This window comes from Saimiri boliviensis, chromosome 11, assembly GCF_048565385.1.
Source record: "Saimiri boliviensis isolate mSaiBol1 chromosome 11, mSaiBol1.pri, whole genome shotgun sequence".
NCBI classification, from domain to species: domain Eukaryota; kingdom Metazoa; phylum Chordata; class Mammalia; order Primates; family Cebidae; genus Saimiri; species Saimiri boliviensis.
In genome coordinates, this window is record NC_133459.1 from 105,785,449 (window position 1) to 105,804,344 (window position 18,896).

Genomic DNA, 18,896 nt, shown 5'->3' on the forward strand with positions numbered 1-18,896 from the left:
GAAACCCAGATCCCAGCTTTTTATAAGTGGCTTATTAGGAGTATCCAATAAAAGTATTTTGTATATCTCTATTGCCAGATTACAATATGAACTATCAGTGCTCTCTTTCATACTGGAAATAGTTATTAGCACATTTAAGTTTAATTAGATTAAGAAGCCAATTCATTAAAGCCAAAGCAAATTTGGAAAACTCATACTTAAAATTCTTTACTGCTGTAAATTCTCTCAACATCAAAATCTGTATCAGTTTGGATTCTCTAAAGAAACCAAACTAACAGGAGCTATATAGATATAGATATATATGATTCCTTACAAAGAATTGACTCATGTGGTTATATAGTCTAAGAATTGACCAAGAAGAGCCAATGTTATAGTTCCAGTCTGAGGTTGAAGATGTGAGAGCTAGGATAGTTCATAGTGCAAGTTGTAGTCTAGGTCCACAGCTATGAGAACCAATGTTCTAGTTCATGACCATCTAGCAGAGAAAGTGAATTCTCTACTATGCTTTTTCTTTTTTCTAGTCCTTTTTTAAATTAAATGAGGCTCACAAACATTGGGTAGGGCATTTGCTTTATTCATTCTACCAACTCAAATGTTAATCTCAACCAGAATCACCCTCACATATATACTCAGCATATTATTTAATGCTAATCATTGACAGTTACCAAGAAATTTTGTTTTGAATATGATTAATTAATTACTTAGTATTCTTGCTAGTAAGAAAGATAGAAAATTCTTTGAACAATCTTAATCGCAGTGAATAATGTAGACTAGATTGCAATTTTTAATTAGATATTTCAAAATAATCCTATTTTAGGAAACCTTGAGGCTAATAATTTTAAGGCATTATGATAAAGAAGAGTGCATTCTAGGGAATGGTTTTTAGTTAATTATTCGTATTCAATTAAAGGCAATTTTGTTATAACTTTGAATGAATAGTTCACACAGCAACAATATTGTGAAATATCTCATTTTTTTCTCACTGTGTAGTTCTATGATTAAAAACAATAAATGTTGAGACAACTTTATGAGTAATGAGAACTTTAAACCTATAAATTATTATTAGTTTGTTTTGATGACAGTTAAATAATTTTTAATTTACTAAAATGTATTGGTAGATATCAATAAGATTCAGGAAAGCCACATATATTAGAAATAAACAGGGGGCTATTTTATACACTGATATATTTGTATGCAAGAAGAAATATTTTACACTGTAATTATAAAAAGTTAATACATTTAAAACTGACACAATTTTATTACAAATTTTAGTGACTCATGTAAAATATGTAACATTATTATTTGTTATAAATACAATGTTTATGAACAAATTTTCCTACTATTACATTTATAAATTGTTATTCATGCAGCTCAGAATTTCAGATAATTAAACATATATTCTGAAAGTGAAAATATTTACTCTTATGTGAATCACTTAATTTAAATCTAGTCATAAAATTGCCATGGTTTTAAAATTTGAAATCAAATCTGAAGTTCTCTTAACATTTGTTAAAATGTTGTAGTATCAGGAAAATACAACCTCAAGCTACTATTTTCTTCATAATCTATTCAGTAGTCTGATGAATATTAAAAGTATTTGCTTCAAGTACACAGAATACAGAGGAATTGCTGTCAGATTAGCAATCGGAGGCTCACTTTCAAAATCTCTAAATCTTCAATGGTGTTGAATAAATATAAAAAGTAAAAACCATGATAACACCAAACTGTCATCTCCATAATTCTGTAGATAGTACGAAACTATTACTCATTTCTTATTCTTCTTCTTCATCTTTTCCTGGCTATTGATAATAGGGAAACACATCTTTACTTAAAATATTTGTACCATCTTGGCTTTCTGAATTTTCTTCTGTATCTTTGTCTCTTCTGAATCTCAGCCTCCATTTCTTTTCTCAGGCATCTATTTGATATTTCCTAGGCTTCCTTGGGTTTTCTTCACAAACAAAGCCTCTCTATATACTCACTCTTGTGAAAGAGTGATTGTCACAGGGTCCTTGGGGGTGTCACTTTTCCAGCCACAACTTTGCTCTACAATTGGAGCTGGCCCTGGGAATTGGGAAGAGGCCAGGCAGCAGGAGCAGGCACTTCCAAGCCTGTTGGAATGAGAGGGCTTCCCAGACCCTCAAGAATGCAGAGATGTGAGGGTCTGCAGCTGTAGCTGGGTGGTGGAGATTCCACCTTTACAACTTGAAAAGAGGTGGGCTTTTACTTGTTCTTGGCTCCTTCACGCTCTGTGGAATGCACAGCCCAATCCACTGCATAGCCCAAGTTGTGCCTCTCCACTGCAGCCCACGCCATGGCAGCAGCCATTCCAGATGGGCTGCCACTGCCATCATGATCACATCAAAGTTTATACAGAAAATCCAGGTCATATGTCTGCCCAACTATCTAAACATTAAAATTCATAAATAACTGATTAAAGGGGTATTCCACAAGTACTTGAAAATCAATAGGTTTAAACTCATCATTTTGTTGTCTTAAAAAATTGTCTCCCTTCATTCTCCATTCTGATTCATTTGTTGAGAATCATATATAACTTTCTGTTTATCCGTAATATTTAAACATACCTAAATGCTACAATTCTAATTTCTTAAAATACTTTTATCTATATACTTCTTTATTTCTGACTGCTTAAGTTAAGCCCTATTATTTTTTGCAGGATTCTTGTTAAGTTACTATATTGAACTCACAAGTTCAGCTTTGTAACAGCCAATTTGGTATTCTCCAATTATAATTTTTTTTTTTTTTGCAAATAAACACAAAACATATTCTCTTTAATACTTACATCAAAACTTTTCATTTCATATGAAATTAATGTAAGATATATGTTGTAAATTATAATTGAAATATTATACACTATGATATGTAAAGCAATTTAAAATAAGACATCTCACACTGATTTCATAATAAAAATATTATTTTAATTAAAAAATTTGAAAATAAAATTTCAAATTCTAGAAATAACAATACCTAGGTTATTTCTGCAGCTTTGCCATCATTTAGGCATGAGACTGTGTGAAAGTCAATTAACCTTATAAATGTTAATGACCTTTTTCGGAAAACAAGCATTTTAGATGACCTCACACATATCTTTCAGCTCTAAACTTTTGTGGTTCTGCTTATAAAGACATGTGAGTCTAATCACCTGCATTCAAAAAGAAACATCTATTAAATATCCTAAATATACCAAAAAGTCACACTTAACTCAATAATCAAATTACATTCATTTAAGTGTTCAAGTATTTTTAGTTGATTTAATGTGAATGTACATTAAGAAAGAAATTCACCTTTTTCTTCTCATAATTGAACCACTGCAGCTTTTTTCTTGGTACTGCTTGGGTAGATGAATCTCATCTTTTTTCCACATCTATCCGGTAGAGCCCTGCTTCAGTATTAGCAAACTAGATAAATTCAGTGCTTTACTGTCTTTACTACCTAATATTTTAAATTCAGCATGTCTCCAATGGAATGAAACTGGATCACATATAAAATCAATCCTATTTGACCAATTTTACACTGTCATGCTTGAGAGTACAAGAAATAACCGGAAAATGAATGCTATAATTCACTTTTCCCCTAGAAGATAATTTTAACACAATCACTTATGAATATCATTAAAAAAAAACTTTCATTTAATTCTCAAGTTCTGTGGGATGATTTCTGCTCTCTCTGTGCATGTGCAAAGTGCAATACCATAATCATAGGAACTATAAACTGATAATTTGCAAATTCAAACATCAGGGATTCACAAATTATGCTAGAACCAGAATGCGGTTATTGCAGAGACCCTAGCATTTTAAACCTACTAGCAGGAGAAATGAAAATAGTCATACTGACTTTTTTCTTTGTCTAGTTTCATTTTTCCTGCATAAGAAAAGACCTCAATGTCAAGGTATGGAATGGGACAAGAGGGGAAATACCCTCTAATATAAGGAAACAGGGTGGCAGGAGAAGGACACCCCACAAATGGAAGGGGAGAAGGATAATGTCATTAAGGCAGCAACATATTCTCTGCAAAATATTGCAGGAGTTTCCAGAGCCTCAGATATGAAGGCGGAGATTGACTTCTCAGTGGTGTTCTCACCACTCAGGTGTCCAGAATAAGGGAAATGGCAGCTTCTATTATTTCTGTGGTAGCCACTACATTACACACCCTCATTCTTATGTAAATAAAGGTGCTGCAGAGCTGGAGAGGCAGATGCTTATGTAGGATAAAAAAGCATTTCCAGTAGCAGTTATGCTCCATCTCAGGCACCACCGACTGCACTGGGTGAGGCTTTCTGTAGAGACTGGCTCCATGGGGTAGAAACACATCTCAGGGCCAGTCATCCTACAAAGGCAGCCCAATCAGGCCAAAGATTTTGCCCAAGTAGTGGTTTTTAGAGCTTCCACAGGAGAGAGGCTTTTGCAAAAACATCTCTGCAAAGACAATCAGTACATCACATGTCCGTAGATGTTGCCTGTGTAGATTGCAGAAGAACCTCTTGAGCACAGTACAAGAGTGTAACAATCACAGGTCTAAATGCCATGTAGTAGCTATAGATTCTGGCCAGGCCAAGTCAGTTAGCTTGACTGTCCCACCACTTGTCACCAGAATGTTTTCTGGCTTCATATATTAGTGAACAATGCAATGTGTATGAAGAAAATCAGACCTCTTCAAAACTGGTGCATCAGATCCTTGATGGTCTCAGCTGATGTTAAGATTTGACTCTGTATCTCCACCCACATCTCATGTCAAATTGTAATCTCCATGTGTTGAAGGAGGAACCTGGTGGAAGGTGATCGAATTATGAGAGTGATTTCTAAGGGGAACTCTAACATTCTTGAGGGGCAAAAAGTAGGCACTGTGGGGATCACAGTCCTTGTACACTAACCCATGGGCACTAGCAACAATTTCAGCCAATGGCTCCTATTGAGAGGTGACAATTCTCATGTCAAGGTAGGTCCTATCACTAGGCTGGGAGTATAGGGACTCTGGAGCCAGTTCCTGCAGCACCATACACCCAAGCTTAAATTATTTTTAATGGAAAAAGACAAAAAGAAGTGAAGTTAGAGAGTAAGAGAAAGAGAGAAATTAATTAGACTAGAAGAAAAAAGAAATTAAAATTACAGCTATGAAATAAAATATGAAAGCCCTTTATGCCCTGCAAATAAAATAGCATAAGAGCAATCTGGAAGATTAGTTAAATCAGCTATAATAAGAATAAAAATGGCGGCCGGGCACGGTGGCTCAAGCCTGTAATCCCAGCACTTTGGGAGGCCGAGGCGGGTGGATCACAAGGTCAAGAGATCGAGACCATCCTGGTCAACATGGTGAAACCCCGTCTCTACTAAAAATACAAAAGAATTAGCTGGGCATGGTGGCGCGTGCCTGTAATCCCAGCTACTCAGGAGGCTGAGGCAGGAGAATTGCCTGAGCCCAGGAGGCGGAGGTTGCGGTGAGCCGAGATCGCGCCATTGCACTCCAGCCTGGGTAACAAGAGCGAAACTCCATCTCAAAAAAAAAAAAAAAAAAAAAAAAAAAGAAAAAAAATGGCATTGGGTGGTGGAAATACTTCTTCATCTTGGTTCAGTGAACCAGAATAACTAGATAAGAAGGATGACCTGAAGTGCCAAAATACAAAGCAAAAAGAAAAGTAAGCCCAACAGAAAATCATTTAAGGGCAGTTCATGGCTAAGAATGGTGGTTGTAAACTGACATGCATAGAACTGAGTTAGCCTCAGTTGACTATTTTGTAACCTGTTTTCCAAGTGATTATGCTAGTTCTATGGTCTTTGTGTACCGTATTAATGCATCTTTGCTTAAGGAATAATGAACCTTTTATGTGGTATTCTACTACACACATAGCAGAGATTCCCTCACATTTGATTATGTCATTCAACTTGTTTTATACGGTTTGAGAATTATATTAGTTTAAGTGTTATAGTTTGGTTGCTTAAATGGGATTATACCTTATGATCATTTATTTAAAAATAGGCAGGCTATTTTTATTTTCCAATTTCTGTCAGTGTTAATTTATCTATATAATCAATGCATTTAAGTAAATGGTGGCAAATGGCATAAAAAAAACTAGACTGACGTTAACTAAGGCATGCCATTCCTAAACCTTTCCTAATGATATCTATTTATAGAATCATAAAGAAAATTTCAATAAAAAAGTCAACAGAAATAACTGTAGTTTATTTATTATAATAAATATTTATTTATTATAAACTGTAGTAGTTTATTATCACAAAGTCCTCATATTCAAAATTTTACTCTATTAGTCTTTAGTAATATTTTCCAAAAGTGAATTTTCTATTATTTGTTGTGTAAAATTAAAAATGACTATTGATTTTTATATTATTATAATGGTAAAAACTTATTACATTTAATTTAGCCTTTTTTCCTTTATTTGCTCAACTAAAAACAATCCTCAAATACATCTTATTAAAATATATTGCTTATTATATAGATGTTTAGGATTTATATTTTATAGCATTGAATTTTATTTGCAATAGATCACTGCTGAACAAAATATTAACCCAGTTTTTCTAATTTTTTTGCTAAAGAAACGTGGATACATTTGGCCAACAACAGGCTCATAATAGTGATTGCATCATGATTGACCTAAGCCAATTAAGATTCTGATGTTTTCATCTTTTTATCCCTTGCTGCTAAAATTAACTATAAAACCTGCAATCTATTTTTTTTTTTTTTTTTAAGACGGGGTTTCACCATGTTGGTCAGGCTGGTCCTGAACTCCCGACCTCAGGTGATCTGCCCACCTTGGCCTCCAAAGTGCTTGGATTACAGGCATGAGCTACCATGCCTGGCCCCTGCAATCTATTTTTGACCAATGACATATAAAAGGAAGTCTTCTAGAAAGATGGGGGTTATCTTAGAAAACTTTTGCTGTGCCAGTAAAAGAAATGAGCATAGTGCCACAACTAAATACATTTCACTCCCAACTTAAATTTTAGATGAGGCTTGAAATTTTAACATACATTTTATAAACACAAGTAATATAAACTGAAGTCATTTGGAAAAATATTGTTGAGTTACTAAAATGCTATAAGCAGCCAGCTATAGAAACACTTCTTGATATTAATAAATAGTAAGTTTTAATTAAGCATTATCAATTAAGTTTTTGTTTTAGTTGTCCCAAAACACCTGCTTTCTAATTTAATCACCAAAATTTGGAAGAAATAATACTACAACACTGGCATTTGAATTTTTATATATAAACATGTGTCGTGTATCTAATATATACAAAACAAATACCTGGCTCCAAATTGTGATTTAGGCTGTAGCTTTTAGGAATCTCTCAGGAAGGTCTCTACTGTTCTCAGATTTCACTACTATCATACGCCCAATAAATTTACCATCTAAACCATAAATTTTCAATTGTTAATTTTTAGTTAGCTGACAGGCAACTAAACCAAAAAGAACTAATTTTTCAGAGGTGTTTTCTATGCTAAGAAATGTCATATTTGTTTTTATAGGTAAATGAAGAAACAATGCCAAATGAATTGATAAGCCAGAAGTGCTCAATTCTACATATTATCCCGATTTCCCTATAAAAAGAGTCAAAATGGCATTGGGTGGTGGAAATACATCTTCATTATGGTTCAATGAACCTGAATAACTCTAGACAGGAAGGATGACCTGAAGTGTCAAAATATAAAGCAAAAAGAAAAGTAAACCATTTTTTTTTTTTGCACTTCATATTCCTCTTTATTTCCCAAAATCCCCCTCCCTTGATCTAGAGTGGAAGGTAGGAGATTAAAACATCTTCCATCTCCAAGAAATCGTGGTCTCCAGAGTTGCTGTCCAGAGCTGTTTTTTCTGTTAGTATTCTTTGTCTTCAATTTGACTCTGAGAAGAGGCTGGTAGTCTCTTCATTTGAGTCCTAAAAGCAGGTTTCCAGCAGAGAGACCTAGCATGCTCAAATATATGACGGGCTCTTACTCAGTGATATCACGCAGCCCACCTTGACGCCCTTATCTTCCCTCCAGCCATTCCAGCCCTTTCTCTTGTTTCTGCTGTTTTGCCTTCATTTCCCATAAAACACAACGTTTACCGCTGAGGGTTTAGACCTGGCCTCTGCAAAACACAGCATTCACGTATGTAGCTTTAGTTTTACAGTTTCTTTTTCTTTGTGAAGTATTTTCTCACTTTATAATTGTTCGATTCTCTTTTTCTCTCAACTCTTGAGATTCTGTTTTCTCGTCGGAGAATTTGTTCTGCACCGTTTATTTTACATAGTTTGAAGATACTCCCTGCTCTGAGGAAAGTGGTAGATGATGAATACTGGAATTATCAGTGAACCAAATTGATCAACCATCCTGCATTGTCTATGATGCTTGGAGAAGGTCTCCAGTTACAATAAAATCCAGTGAATTAAACTGCTACTTTAAACATAAACAAATTTACGAACAAGCAGTTTCGGTTCACAGAAGCTTAGGCTACAGAGTTCTGAAACGGCTGTATGAATCAGTGTCCATAAGTTACATTTGATGAGTATGTGTTGTATGCTCTGTGCACAAATATGTGTACCTGCTCTTACTTGTATGTTATCCAGTTAGTAAATATTTCACTTATTGTCCCTTTGTTACTATTATTTCTGACATGACTATACTCTAGTTTACTTGAAAACAAACAAACAATATCTTGTCTAAATACTACGTTTCATTTGATTCAAATTCCTTTTAAAGATTTCTATTAATTGAACTAAACTTTCAGTTGAATCGTCAGTTATACCAACTTTAATCAGAGTATCTTTAATTTTTCAACTTCCACAAGATAATGCATTTTGTAGATAAATACGTAAAATATATGTATTTAATATTTGACCATTTTATGTATGCTATATATATATTTGACCATGATTTTATGTATGCTATATTATTGAGAATTCCTATAAAACGTTATTAGATTAGCATCAATATTCTGACTCTCATGACATTTTAATCTAAATTAAAATGTATATATAAATGAAACACTAGGTAAGATGAGATTGGCACATTCAGGGTGGTATGGCAGTGGACTAGAAGAATTTAGCATTTTAAAGACTTAATTTTGACACAAAAAGGCTTTGGATAACTAGAGACAAATTTAGTTAAAAACCTTCAAATTTTATTAAGTATATGCATTAATGCTATAACAGTTTATTTAATAAGCTTATATTTCTCAAGAGAAATGAAAAATACATTTCTGTAACTTGAATAAATCTTGATTTCCAATAAGCAGATTATCAAAAATAAGTTTTAGAAAACCTTTTGTCATTGCACTTAGTCAAGACCTAGTGGCTTCTGTTTGCTGCACTAACTTTTGGAGTAATTATAAAATAATAAGCTTGTATTGGTAATCTATATCTATCAAGTAGCTTGTTGAATTTAACCGAACAACAATGACAAAAAAAAAAAAATTACTGAACTAGGCATGTGTAATTAAATCACAGGACAAAAAAAGAAGATTAAACGTTAATTAATTGCAAATTATGGAGTATGAGAGCTTCATTTTATTGAGTTAACATCAAATCCTAGCAGTATTTAGAAAGAGTATTTAATAAAGATATTTATTAATGAGCGGTCATATGTAATGTACATCCTCCGGTGATTGCTTTACTTTAGGAACACTTAAGAGTCTCACTAGTATTTGAATATGAATTCTGAAATTCTTTTCAAAGAACAATATAAAAATGTATTTCCATGCTCTCGTCCCATGTAAAACAAAAAAAATATCTTGCAGAAGGTTAAGATCCTGTGATAGTCCTGCGGGTTTCCAAAGGACAAAACTAGAATATGTTTTATTCTTAAATCTTCTTATTAACATATATAATCATTGGATCTATCTACTATATTTTCTAAGTATCAGTGGAAGAGAGGAACTGCTCATCTCCATCGCTGTGTTCTTTACCTTGAGCAAGTTCTCATCATTATACTCATAAAATTAAGTCAGAGCCCCACAAATGGATTTGCTTCCAGGATTTGTCTCCTCTTACTGCGGCTACAAAACTACAAATGTAATTATGTTAGACTCATGTTTGGATTTTGTCAACGGCACCTTACCCTAAATTCTTGTATACTAGGTCTTCAGTGACATGATTATAACTGCTTACACCTCCACTCCAATCTCATGGTGTGATCTGTAGTGTTTTCAGGTGGAGAACTCATTCATGTTTCTTAAATGTATGGCACTGTTTAGGAAAAAGTGTTCTGAGAAGTGACACAAACATGAGTTAATAATAGAAGATACATATAAGTTTGTGGAAATTCAATTTTACCAAGATACATGTTAGTAACTTGCACTTCCTTACACTTTGAAGCCTGCCATTCCTATGCCTTCCATTGCTCTTTGTCTACCTCTTTATCAAGCTTTTCATTTTTTTTTTTTTTTGGTAGTTCACAAGGCAATTTTTCAAACAACGAGTTTATAATGTCCCCAGTGTGGTATGGCTGTTTATAGTTAATTAAACCATATTAACTTTATACTGTTATCTGTGTGTATGTTCCTCCAAATATTTTAATCCATATGTTCCTTTTCTATATTATATAGCTAGGGCCAAAATGAATTATTATATTAATTATTATTAATGGTATTTAATCTATGCCCCAATATATCTCAAGTATGAAAGTTAATCAGTGTGTAGTTTTCATCTTTGAAACGCTGACAAATTTTGAATTTGAATTTTAACTATATTGTCAAAAGTATTTGTGTAAGTTTATTTATACTGTCTTTTTAGTATTCTTTACAGATTTTTAATTCTGAAGCAATGTTCCTTTTCCATTATCTAATGTAGACAAATTGTCTTTTCTCTATTTTTCTTTTATAATTATTACTAGGCTATTTCATTAATTTCTTCACAAAGTCGAAGCTTGAATATGTTTTTTTTTTTTATATTTTTTTATTTTAGGATATTTTTCTTGTTCCATTGACTTTGCCCTCATATTAAATATTTTTTTCTATTTCACATTTGTTTGTTTCTTACAATTATTTTTAACATAATAAGATGGAAATGCAATAATATATTTTTATCTTTATTTTTTATTTAGCGTATGAATTCAGGACTATATATTTCTTGTTAATGCACTGATTGGGCCACATTAACAAAATTTTGGTGGGTTGTTCAGTCATTAGTTTTCAGTTTCAAACACCTCTACAATTTTTATTTTTTTCCTTCATCAGTGAATTATATGAAAGTACCCTAGTTGATTTAGGAATAAAGCTTTCTGAGTTACCTTTTCCGGTATTATTTCCATTGTGGTCAGAATACGTGTTTCAAATGATTTAAGTATTTTGAAATATTTTGAATCTCTCTTGTTTATTCAGTCATATTTTCATACTTACAGTACACTTAAACGTGTAAGCTTTCTTTGTATGGTGCAATGTACTATCTATGTCTATTAAACCATGTTTATTAATTTTTTTCTCCATATTATCAATGTCAGTGGACATTTTAACTGCACTTTTTATATTAAAATCTTTTAGTAAAACCCCCCCAAATTATTATGAATTTTTCTAGTGCTTCTTTTTGTGCTGTCAATTTTTGTTTATATATTTTGAAGCCATGTAGGTACAATTAGGACTGTAATTTCTGCCTATCAAATTGACCTACTTTTAATTTTAAAATACTGCTATTTATTTCTGGAAATCCTTCTTGCTTTAAAGTAAAATTTGTCTGATATTAAAATACTCCCTGTGCAGAATTTTTAATAATATTTTAAAATCACGTTTTTTTTATCAGAGTAAATCCTTCTGTGTTCTATATTTAAAGTGTTTCTCATAAGCAATATTTGAGGGTTTTTAAAAGTAATTCTGACAATCTTAGATTTTTAATTGGATTATTTAGTGCATTGATGTTTAAATTACTTATTGGCATAGTTCTGTTTGTATTTGTTATTTCTATATTTTTTAATTGTCCAATCAATTTTTACATAACTGTCTTAGTTTTTACTTTTCAATTAACAAAAAAAATTGATATTCTAATTTTTATTCCATTAATATACTAGTTGTGAAATATCTTACAATTTTTAATGGTTACATGACAGATTAGAAAAAAAAGCACATCTGTTACTTAACAACAGGATAATAAAAAAATAGCATTATTATTTATAACATAGGAGACTCACAAGACTTATTTCCTGGTCACAACCCTGATGACTGAAAAAAGATCTCAAGTTCATTCAGGCAGAATGAAGAAATCACAGGAACCAGCAGATGGCTACAAAAGTGATCCCTAGCTGCCCTCACTGCTCATCAGCATGACACTTTCACCAGAATCCTCACAGTTTACAGATGTCATGGCAATACCTGGAAATTATCACTCATTTTCTAGAAAGTTCTAAATAACCCACCCCTCAATTTTCATTGATGCAGACTTTATTTTATATGTAATTAAAAGTGGGTATAAGGGAGTATAATAAATGCAGTTGACAAGAGTCCATACATTGCCAATTCTGGGTATTTTGCCTATTAGTTACGCGTGCTCCAAAGGAAGTACTGTCTAATAAAATACTACTGCCAAACCACTAACTCACCCTTGAATTCTTTCCTGGGTAAATCCAAGAACCGTCCTGGGCTAAGCTCCAGTTTGGGGGCTCACTTGTCCTGCATCATTTATATGAGATGGTTAGAAACTTAGAACTTTTAAGAATTCTATACCTCTCTTCCCTACTATTTATATTTTACTGCAATGCTTTTAATTAAATATATGCTTTAAAATGCACAAATTTTTGAGAAACGTGTATTTATAAATGCATGCAAACTCTTTTCATTGCTTGTTATTCCCTTATACGTTTTCATATTTTTGTTTAGAATATTATTTTAGCCTAAAGAATTTGCTTTCATTTTTAATGTCACCCTACTAGTCACAATTTTTTTCAATTTCTATATCCTTAAATTCATTTTTATGTTCATTTCTGCAAAATATTTCCATTGTGTATAGACTCCTAGACTGATATGTTTTTGTCATTGATTTCAACAGATTAAGTATGTCAGAAAAACATCAAATTGATTCTATTTATTTGGTTAAGAAAGCTGCTGTTTTATAGTTAATTTTTAAAGATAACTATTAATTTTTCTTTCTATATGATTTGAAGATACTATTTTTATTTTATATTTTACAATTTGATTCCTATGTATTTTAGTGCAGATTTCTTAGTGTTTATTCTATGTGTCTGAGCTTTTTGAATATGGTTTTACAACTTTTATCAATTTTGGAATACTCCTGGTCATATTATCATATGGATATATATATTATATGTTTTAATATTTCTTATTCTCTGTATTGATATTTTTGAATTTTGATGTGTGTGTATGTGGTGGTGTGTATGTATATCCAAACCTGAATAAAGTGAAGCAATAATCTACACAGACATCTGAGGACAACACTTCCATCAGAGGTACTAGCAAGTGTAACCCTCTGAATAGGAACATGTGTTACATATGGAAAGTCTATCCTTAAAACTTCTAGAATGTTTTCTCTGTTCTCCATTTCAATTAATGCAGTATTGACTCAGTCTGTATTTGTATTTTTTGTCTTAAAGATATGTTATACTTTTTTTATTTTTAGTTTGTGTCATAGTCTCATAATGCCTTGTTCTTTGACATTAATATAACTCATTATTTCCAGGTTCATCCATGTTTCTACAAAGGACATGATTTCATCATTTTTGATGGCTCCATAATATTCCATGGTGTATATGTACCACATTTTCCCTGTCCAGTCTATCATCGATGGGCATTTGGATTGGTTCCAGGTCTTTGCTGTTGTAAACAGTACCACAATGAACATTCATGTGCATGTGTCCTTATAGTAGAACGATTTATAATCCTTTAGATATATACCCAGTAATGGGATTGCTGGGTCAAATGGAATTTCTATTTCTAGGTTCTTAAGGAATTGCCACACTGTCTTCCACAATGGTTGAACTAATTTGCACTCCCACCAACAGTGTAAAAGTGTTCCTATTTCTCCACATCCTCTCCAGCATCTGTTGTCTCCAGATTTTTTTATTATTATTATTATTTTTTATTGCATTTTAGGTTTTGGGGTACATGTGAAGAACATACAAGATTGTTGCATAGGTACACACATGGCAGTGTGGTTTGCTGCTTTACTTCCCCTCACCTATATCTGTCATTTCTCCCCATGCTATCTCTTCCCACCTCCCCAGCCCCCCGTCCCTCCCCCATTTCCCCCAATGAACACAAACTAATCATAATACAGTCTACATTTTATAGATATCACGTCACTTAATGTCTGAATGTCAGCCATTATACAAAGTGTACTCCTCCCCAAAATAATACTACTTAAGGTTTTTCAAGTGTTTATACTTGATACACTGTTGTAAACGATTTACACACTTTAATCATTTATTTCTTACAATATTCTAATAAGATAAGCACTACTATTATACCTATTTTGCAAGGAAGGACATTGAGGACCAGAGATGTCAAACAACATCTTTCAAATAAGGAAGCTAATGGCAATAGTGACAGCTTTCACCAGTTCTGATCAACATTATATGTGCATAATTGTTCAATACTGCTGCGAAAAACAAAGAATGTGTTACACTCATGGACTGAATGTTTTGGGTGAAAAGGCACCGAAGGTTTGATTTAATAAAGTCAACTGTGTGACATGCACAATTTCATTTAATAACCTATCTTAAAAGACAACAAAAGGTGCTTTTTATTTTTATCAGGAAGATAACTTTAGATCACACATAATGAAACATTTAAGATTTAAAAATTGAGTAAGAAAATTTTTATTATTTTTTGTTATTTAATATTTAGAAAACTATCTTTGCCCTTCTTTTTAAAAAAATAGAGTGAATTCTAAAAAGTCTTTAAACAGTCTCTGTGTGCACATCACTTTTATAATTTATTCAACGCATAATTCAACACCTATTGGTAATTTGTTCATTGAAAAAATGAGAAGAAAGTGTTTGGGAATTATTCTGATCTCTATGGAACTGAAATCAAAAAAGCATAACTTTCTTCAGAAAGGTGTAAAAGAAAAAGCTCTAGGGAAATATTGCAGGAGCTAATTAATTCAGCCTGCTGCAATAATTTTACATTCACATTATAAGGCTTCTTTCTAAAAATTAGATGTTAGTTTTGAAGTGTTAATATATTAAAATGAATGCAAATTATCCCAAATAGTCACTAACTAGTGTTGATTCTCATTTAGTCATAACAGTTATAGATTTTAGAGAATTGGATACACAAAAGCTGGGTGATCTAAGGAAACATTTTTTAGACATAATTAATTGGCAAATTCTTTTATCTTTAAGAATCTAAGTGGAACTAGTTTTATTAAAACTATTTGTGCTCATTTAAATTTGTGCATTGATATCACTAAAAATTAAACTGTGCTAAAGCATAGCAATGTTTAATGAGATTGAAGTGTTTGCTAGTTATTCAGGATAAAATAATCACCTCTAAAGTATGCTACTAATTAAAAAATGAAGCATACCTTAAAAGGATTCATCACAGTGTAATGTCAAATTGTATATAGCACTTAGCCTAGAAATTAAATATTGAGAATGCAGTGGAAATGGTAAAAATGTTTAGTATATTATCATTTTATAACTTGATGGCAATAAAATGTGAAAGAGAAAACCTTGCTTTTAGAGACAGATAAAACTGACTTTTTAAAAATTATGTCTAAAAGAAGTATAACATGATGTTTTAATATACATGTACATAGTGAAATGACTACCAGAGTCAAATAAATAATCCTATCCATCTCCTCACATAATTATCTTTTTTGTCTGTGTGATAGGAGCACTTGAAACTTATTCTCAGCAGCTTTCCAATATTACATATAATATTATTAACAAAAGTCTTCAAGCAATGCATTCGATCTCAATATTTATTTTACATAATTGCAATTTTGTATCCGATTACCTATATTTCCCCATTGTCACCTCCACCCTCAATGTCCTCACCCCCTACCCCTAGTAAACATCATTCTACTCTCAGTTTCTATGTTTTCAGCTTTTTTAGATTGCATATATACGTGAAATCGCAGCTATTTTACTTTCTCTGTGTGGCTTATTTCACTTAGAATAAAGTCTTCCCAGGTTTATTCAGCTTGTCGCATGTGGCAAGATTTCCTTTTATTTGAAGACTGAAAAATATTCCATTGTATGTAATATATATACATGTATTATATATAATATAGACATATATTTTATATATGTATTATGTGTGTGTGTGTATATATATATATATATATATATATATATATATGAATTTCCCATCCATTCATTCATCAATTAGGTTGTTATTACTTCTTGGCTGTTGTGAATAATGCTGCAATAAACGTGAGAATGCAGACATTTTTATCCGTGGTAATTTCATTTCCTTTAGGTTCCTACCCAGAAAAGGGATTGTTGGGTCACATGGTAGTTCTATTTTTAATTATTGAGGAAACTTAATACTATTTTCTCTAATGTCCATAATATTTTACATTACCATCAACATCATAAAAGGGTTCTCTTTTCTATACACTCTCGTCATTACTTATTATATCTCATTTTTTTGATAGTGGCCCTTATAGTGGGTGTGAGAGACTATTTCATTGTGATTTTGATTTACCTTTCTGTACTGATTAGTGATGTTGAGCACCTTTTCACTTACCCGTTGACTGGTTTTACATTTTCTTTGAAATAAGATCTATTTGGAGCATTTCCTCATTTTTAATTGGGTTGTGTATTTATTTATTTATTTGCTTAGTATTGAAGTATGTGAGTTATATAAGTATTTTGAATATAAATTCTTTATCAGATATATGGCTTGCAAATATTTTCTCTCAACATGTAGCCTGTCTTTATGTTTTGTTGATTGTGTCTTTTGCTGTACAGAAGCATTTTAGTATGATACAGTCCCAATTGCTTATTTGTTGCTTGAGGCTCTAGTGTGAAAGATATATATATATGTATATTCATTGTCAAAGTCAATTCCAAAAAGTTTTTCTTCCAAGAGATTTATGGTTTTCTGTCTTGTGTTTAGATCTTTAGTATATTTGAGTTGTTTTACAATAGTGTAAGATAAGGGCCAAATTTCATTATTTTGCATATGGATATTCAGTTTCCTCAATTCCCTTTATTAAAAAAAACTATTATTTCCCAGTTAGGTATTCTTGGTCCCCGTATTAAAAATTAATTGACTACATATGCTTGGATTTGTTTTCTCTAATATCTATATTGTGTTCCATCAGTCTGGGTTTGTGCCTGTACATTTTTATGATTGTTATAGCATTGTAATATAAATTAAACTCAGGAAATGTGATGCCTTCAACCTTGTCTTTCTGTCTTCTGATTTCTTAGGCAATTTAAGATATTTTGTTGTTACATATACATTTTCAGGTTTTTTTTTTCTATTTCTGTGAAAAATGCCATTGGAATTTTGATAGAAATTGAATTAAACCTGTATATTACATTGGATAGTATGGACATGTTAACACTTCTTTAATAATGTACCTCGGTGTGGATCTTTTTGGATTTGCTTGATGTCATCTCATATGTCGCTTAAGCTATCCCCACTGCTTTTCATTGTTTTTTGCTTGTTTGTTCCTCTGACTAGATGAATTTCAATAACTTGTCTTGAAGTTTACTAATCCTTTCTTCTCCTTGATCTAATCTCTTGTTGAACCACTCTATTGAATTTTTCAATTCAGTTATTGTGTTCTTCAGCTTTATAATTTTGTTTTCTTTTTAAACATATTTTCTATCTTATAGTTGAAATCCTTACTTGGTTCATCCTTTGCTGTGCTCTCATCAACGTCTTCATGATTCTTATTTTATATTCTCTTTCAGATAAATATTTATCTTCATTTTATTAGGATTGGTTTCTGGAGATTTCTGTTGTTATTTTGTTTGGAATGTATTCTTTTGTTTCTGAACTTTTCTGGACTCTCTGTGTTGATTTCCACACCTTAGGTAAGACAGTCTCCTTTTTTTCTCCCAGTTTGAGCAGACTGTTCTTACGTACAAAATAAACTGGCCAGGTGTGGTGGCTCATGCCTGTAATCCCAGCACTTTTGGAGCCTGAGGCAGGCAGATCACTTGAGATCAGGAGTTTGAGACCAGCCTGGTCAATAGAGTGAAATGTCAACTTTACCAAAAATACAAAAATTAGCCAGGTGAGGTGGTACATGCCTGTGTCTTGTGTAATGTACATTCACACGGGATTATTCCAGAATAATTGAGAGAAATCTGCCATTTATTTATACCATTTCTTAAATGATAGGAATTATCTGTAATGTGTATTGCTTAAAAGTCAGATATTGGTATGAACATATGACCTAATTGTTATAGGGAGATTCAAGAAATTTGACAAACAGTTCAAAGAATATAGTTTGTAAATAACGTTATCACTTTGAATGTAGAGGTGGCAAAAGAGAGAGAGAGAGAGAGAGAGAGAGAGAGAGAGAGATAAAGGTAGAGAGAAAGGATAAAAGACATTGAATTATCAGTATGGTCTGAGATAGCCAATAGGTATCAAGCTGCTTGAAGGTTGCTCATATCATTAACAATTTGACACCGTCAAAGCTAGAGAACAATCCTGAATACCTACAACTTACCAATATTAAGTTATGTGGACTACTAAGTTATATAATGAGAAAATAAATTAGCTTCTTCATAACATTCTTAAAGAGTGAGCGATACGTCTTGGTTGGTGACAAACTGTCTACATGTGAACTAGAGCATAATGAAAGGTATTGGGGGACAGTAAAATGAAGATATGCCTTCCACTATATAAACAGCAGCATAAGAAAAACAAAACAATAAATAAACCAAACTTAGGTATTTGAGATGACATATCACTTGTATTATTAATAATACAAACACCCTCAACATATTGCCATAAAAACAGAGTTGAA

At 32.2% G+C, this 18,896-nt stretch overlaps 1 pseudogene; it reads right to left on the bottom strand.

Annotated features, from left to right (window-relative positions):
• Nucleotides 1–4,163: 4,163 nt before the first annotated feature.
• Nucleotides 4,164–4,896, bottom strand: LOC101045072 (cyclin-dependent kinase 4 pseudogene; annotated as a pseudogene).
• Between the last annotated feature and the right edge of the window lie 14,000 nt (nt 4,897–18,896).